Below are 6,000 nucleotides of genomic sequence, written 5' to 3'. Positions count from 1 at the left end.
TTCTATAATAGACAAGCAAAATACCATTTAACATGGATCTGGAATATGTTGAGTCTGGTCTGTAAGATCAGATATTTAGAATGTTGAGGCAGGAAGAGTACAAGTTAAAGATAGCCTGCACTACATAGAGAGTTCTAAGCCAACCTGGGCTATATACTGAGATCTTCTTTCAAAAATGAAAAGAGGGTTGGGGATATAACTCAGTGGTAGAGTATGCAACTACAGTGCTCGAGGTCTGAGATTCACTTCTCAGTACTGAAGGGGCAAGGGGCAATAGAACTCATCTTATTCCTGCAAAACAAAACCCACTGCAAAATATGCTATTTCCAAAGTTAATGTGTCATTTGTGACTTTACCATAAGGTGAAGGCCATTACTTCCACTGATGATCTGGGCTGAGCAACTAGCTCTGTTTCAGTGAGGCCCAGTGATATGGGCCTGAAAGGCACTTGCAGAGGAGCTAGCTTCCCTCTCCTGCTGTGTTAGTCCTGATGCTAGTGAGCTCTGAAAACCCTGGGCCATCATGACACTGAACCTGGAGATGACCACACGCAAGACCTAGCTCTTCTGTAATTGGCTCCTAAAACAGGGACATTGGGAGTTTGGTTAGGTGACTGCCCCATCCAACTACCATCTGACATTCCTGTTCCAAAGTCATGTCACCATCATCTAAGAGGTAGAATTTTTCCCTTGGTGTTTGGAATTTCCCTTGGAAATTCATGTCCTCTGTAGTTGTTGGCCACCCATGTTTATTAATGTGATTTATTAATGTAATTTATCAGTTACTAGAAAGGCTATCTTTCTACCCTTGAAGTTAATAGGATTTACCTTTAACCAGACAGCCCATCTTTTTGATTCTTGAGTCTCCTAAACTCAAGACAAACAACTTACTAACAGATCTTGGAGTAAGAAGGAAAAATGAACAAAACCCTAGTTAGGGCATAACTTTAGAATTGGGTACAATTTCCTTTGGCATTTTGATCAACATGAGGAGGCTAAGCCTTTCTACCTATGATTTAAGATGTTTTCTGAATGAGTGCTATTGACACATAAACACATGGCATAAACATCCTGATACTTTTTATAACCCTAAAGGCTAAAGCTTTTTAGTTGAATACACACTTAAAAATGGTTTCTATCTAAACAACAGCTGTAACAAGACTCTTAAATCTGTGTTTTCCTTATCATGCCCCCTATCTCTGCTATCCAGAGGCTTGACAGCTTGTTCAGCACCTGACTGACAGTTCCTCACAACATAGGAACTGGCCCCACTCACCTCTCCAAGCTCTGAGAATTTTGTAATCTCCTCTAAGAGATAAGCATTGTTGAGAAGGTTAGCCAATTTCCTGGAGATTAGCGATTTCTATGGTGTCCTGTTGAAGCCTGATATGTGACAGCTCGTCTCTGACTTTCTTTTGAAAACCTTGTATTTCACTATTATATTATAGCAAAATAGCCATGATCACATTCTGAACAACAGTTAGGGCTTTGCATGTACGACAAACTGCCCCACGTGTGTACTAATATTCCAGATCAACTGAGGTATTTTAGCACCTGCCAGGAACAGATGATATCCCTGTTAACATTGGATTCCTGACAAAGAAATGTAGGTTTCTTTTGAAACAAGATAAAAGGCCCATTTGGATTGCATAGCTGTATTTGAATCTGTGCATCAATGTCTGTGCAAGTGAGTGGTGATGAGGGTGTTGTCAAGAAAAGACAGCAGCTGTTTGGGATCTGGAAGCTAAGTGAATGGCACGGGATAATTAAAGTTATAATTAGTTAAGACAACTAACATAGTATGTGAATTTATTCAGGCTATTCTTTTTTTTTTTTCATTAAATGTCTTTTGTTGTTGTTTGTTTTGTGGTATTGGGGATTGAACCTTATACATCCTAGAAAAGTGCTCTACCACTCTTACTCTGACTTCCACACTTGACACCATAATCCAGTGTGGGTTTATTTTTCAATAACTATTTATCTCTAAATATTTGCTCAAGACTTTGGGAGTACCCAGGCAAAGAGTTGTCTTAAGTTTAAAATATAACCACTTTATGAGGCCACCCTTTAATAGAAAGGTGGACATCCACTCCACTACTAGAAAGTAAAATATTAAATGGAAAAGTAGATAAGGCAGATAAAGGAAATTAAAGCCTTAGAAGTGTTCTCAGAAACCCAAACACACACACACACACACACACACACACACACACACACACACACTCCATCTATGTATGTGTCAGTCTCTCTATATCTATCTATCATCTATCTATCTATCTATCTATCTATCTATCTATCTATCTATCTATCATCTATCTTCTGTCTACCTACCTAACTACCACCTACCTATCCAGCCACTGAAAGGCTAGATAAAGCTCTCTGTGGACACATTTCTGTGCTCATATGCCCTGGAAAGGCGCACTAAATCATCCACTGGGAAACTTTCACACATGGAGAAGGGTCCCAGGGACTCAATCCTGGAGGCCACTGCTCTGTTTGGAGGAATACAGAGCCAGTAGGGAACCTGTGGTCAGGCTTAACCCCACATTCTACAAGTTACCTCCCTGCTATATCAAGGAAAACCCACTTCAAAATTCTAGCGATGTAAAGTAGGCAGAAGCCCTGGAAACGGCAAATGTACCTCTAAAGGCAACATAAAGGCTGGCTACCAAGAAAGCACTGCCTTAGACATAGAGGTGACACCTGAAGTCTGGGAGCCAAGGGTCTCCCTGCCTTTCTAGTCTCCGTTTCTTCAACTGACAAACAGCAGTGTTGAGTCTGCATCCCACAGCGGTCTAACAATAAATATATGCTCAGCCTAGCAGTTCAGAGGAGAGTAGAGAATGGTTTTTGTAGGAATCAGAGTCCATACCTTCGTTCGAGATGTAAGGCTGACATTTTCCCTCAATTTAAGAGCTGCTAAATGGGAGACACTAAGTGTCCTTTTAAGCTTGTCCCAGGTATCAGCCCTGCCTGAAGCTCAGAGAAACAAGCTATAGAAAGCCAAAGAGACTTGATACCCTATGAGCATATACAGGTGGAAGAGGTCCCTCTCATTCACAGTCATAGGGGAGGGGAGGGAGGAATGGGAGGATACAAGGGATGTGATAACAGTTGAGATGTAATATGATTAAATTAATAAAATATATTTTTTAAAAAGGAAGAAATCCAGGTGCCTAACTGCTGCGGAGTTGGGACTAGGTGTGATGTTTAGTTGTAATGAAGACCTTCACATGGGCCCAAGCAAGGAGCTTGTGAACACACCTGACCCCATTTATCAGCTCTGCCTCCTTCCTGTGTCACTTTAATTTGATTATTCTCTATGTTCTGCTAAGGGTCTGTGGAAGCTAAGTGCTGCAGAAGGCTCTTAGGGAGGACCTGTACCACCTCCAATCACCTCCAACTCTGGGGGTGGAAACCCTATTTCATTAGATGCCGCAGTCTCTAGGGTAAAAACTTGCCTTTGAAGGGGAAGGCTAAGACAGCTATAGAACCAAGGAACCACTAGTGGATTAGCAGTGTCGACTCCCCCAGGACAAAAATCTAGGTTTGGCAGAGCTAAAGCAATAGAAAATCTTCCCTGTTGAAACGGGGTCGCACAGACAAGACAACTTTTGATTCTTTTTTGGCAAATCTTCTAGTTCCTTCTCTGTGAAATCTATAATGAAAACACACCCACTCACGCTTGGTTCCCCCAACGTTTGAAATGTAGTTTGTCTTCCTAGGTGGCTCTCCTAGGGCTCCCATCGACTCCATTCTGCCCCGCCCCAGTTTCCTTCCAGTGGCAAATACTGTGGGGCCACCCGCAGTGCACCTACACCGGTGTGGGGCCAGGCTTCAGGCCAAGTCTCAGAGTACTGGTTTTGACCCACCTCGGTCTTTGGTCCTCTTTCTACTGGTCAGGACTTGGGCTTTCTCTGGACCTACAGTGTGAACCTCAAGTCGACCTGGAGCCTGGGGAGGCCTTTTAGGACCGAGGGAAGCCATCGTTTTCACATTCGGCAGCTAATTCCTGTCCTCCTAGTCCCCAGTGGCAGCCCCCCTCCCCCAACCTCTGTCGCCCTACCGTTTCCAGAGGCCAGCCCGGCCACCCGCCAGCCGCTACCACTGGCTAGGGCACAGCTGGCCTAGGGCAAAGTTGGTGGCCACCTTCGCCCGCCGCTGTTCCCTCTCCCCCTCCTCTTCCTCACAACCACCTTCCCCCCAGGGCGCGCGGCCGCCTCCAGCACACAAGTCGCCGGGCTCCGAGAAACCAGTAGAGTGGGCGGCGCACCCCGGGTCACCCCAGGTTCAGCCTGCGCCTTTGTGCTCCCTGGGGCTAAGAGGACCAGGCTTGGCTAGGGCGGCGCCGCTGCCCGGCGTCCGCCGCTCGGGAACTGGGAGCGCGGGGCAGCCCCGGGCTCTGGCAGCTTTCCAGTGAGGGGAGCGGCGGGGGAAGCGGCGCGCAGGGGAGGGCAGAGGCGGAGAGCCACGAGCCCAGGGGCAGAGGCGGGCTCCGCACCGCCCCGCGCCCCGCACGCTCGTCCGCTCCCGAGACGCGCGGGCGGCAGACTGGCCGCACCACCCGGGTCACCTTGTCCAGGAGGTAAGTCCCGAGCGCCAGAGCGACTGGGGAGGACCTGGGACCGCGGAGTGGGCGGGGGCGGCGAGCGGGCGGCGGGCAGGGAAGGATGCCCTGGCGCAGGCGGGTGTCCTGCTCCGCCTCGCAGCGCACAGACTAGGCGGCGGTGGCGGAGTGCCGGCCGCGGTAAGTCCTGGAGGGTCGCAGTGGCCGGACCAGGGAGACAGCGTCGCCCCGTGAGAGGGGAGATGGCGCCTGGCGGGGAAGATGCAGAGGACAGGAACTGGCACTATCGGCCCGAGCTGCAACTTGGCGCCTCGCCACCTTGGGTGCCCAGGCGGCGTGAAGTGGCTGCTGTGCGACGTCGGTTAGAGCTAGTGAGTCTGTCCTGAGTGTGGCGGAACCAGGCTGCCAGGGGCCAGACCAGGGTACAGGAACACCAGCCTGTGGTGATTCGGACCAATCCCTGTAGCGACCTAGCGGAGTCCAACAGGGATTAGTGAGCAAGGCACCTTTGGAGCTGGCACTAAGTGAGTCCACATGGGGCAGAGAGAAGGAAAGGGAGTGTAGAGTTCAGGAACACCTGGATGAAGTGGGGGGGCACAATGGACTACCTGGGCGGAGGACTGGACTTCTAGAGCCCTTCACCTCCAGCCATGACTAGACCTGGTTTCATGAGCTGTCTGTCCGGCCCCTGGCAGCGCGACAGGCTGCAGCCTCGGAGCCGCCAGTCCTGGCGCCAAGATGGGAGCAAGCAGATGAGCTAACAGGGTTCAGATTCTAATTTTGTTCCACACTTTATTCGCGCTCTCCCTGTGAACACTGGAGAAAGAGTGGGTCATCCATGAACTTGGACACTTAAGAAAGGGCTTTGGGCATTTGCCTGTTCTGTTGGACTCTTGCTGTGTAGTGTGGGAACCTCAATTGAGCTTTGGGGACGTAGCTGAGGGACCACTTGGCTTTACTAAAGGACAACAAGAAGGGTCTTCTGGTACTATTCATCTGTGGGGTCTTCTGGTAGCAGAAGCTCAGGCACGCGGTACCTCAGACTTAAGGTGCGCACCGCACTCCTGCGGTGTTAGATGTGGTGGTGGCGCCTCTGCGCTGCGGGCAAGAACTGGGTTGCCTGCACCTTCCATACTCGCACCAGGTTTTTGGTGCAGCAAATGGTGGTCCCAGCTTAGCTATTAGGGGGATGGGGCGGGCGGACCAATACCGAGGGGCTTCTTTTTCTAAACAGAAAAAGAATCAAGCAGTGGGACATGCGCCTGTGGGATCGGATCCTCTTCTGCAGACCATAGATTTTGGTCAGAGCCCTAACCCAGAGGCTGCAAGCTACGCAGACAGACCTGCAGCTCAGGAGGGGGTGACAGCCTCCTAACATACCTCAGAGCCAACCAACTTTTCCTTGTCAAGGTGTCATTGCTGGAGCAGCAGGGG

General features: G+C 49.4%; 1 protein-coding gene across 3 annotated transcripts in view; it reads left to right on the top strand.

Moving 5' to 3' along the window:
- The first annotated feature begins 4,201 nt into the window (after positions 1-4,201).
- The window catches only part of SYNDIG1 (synapse differentiation inducing 1), a 161,682-nt gene continuing 159,883 nt past the window's right edge, over positions 4,202-6,000 (top strand). The window contains exon 1 of one of the 3 annotated variants that reach the window (XM_084776124.1): positions 4,202-4,584. The gene's annotated coding sequence lies outside the window, so the exon portion shown is untranslated. Of the gene's footprint in view, positions 4,585-4,630; positions 4,747-6,000 lie in introns of those variants that run through there. The other 2 variants (XM_084776122.1, XM_084776123.1) reach the window with 2 other exon arrangements.

The sequence above is a fragment of the Acomys minous genome, assembly GCF_964271855.1.
Source record: "Acomys minous genome assembly, chromosome: 3".
Classification (NCBI taxonomy): domain Eukaryota; kingdom Metazoa; phylum Chordata; class Mammalia; order Rodentia; family Muridae; genus Acomys; species Acomys minous.
This window is presented reverse-complemented; position numbering and strand designations above follow the sequence as displayed.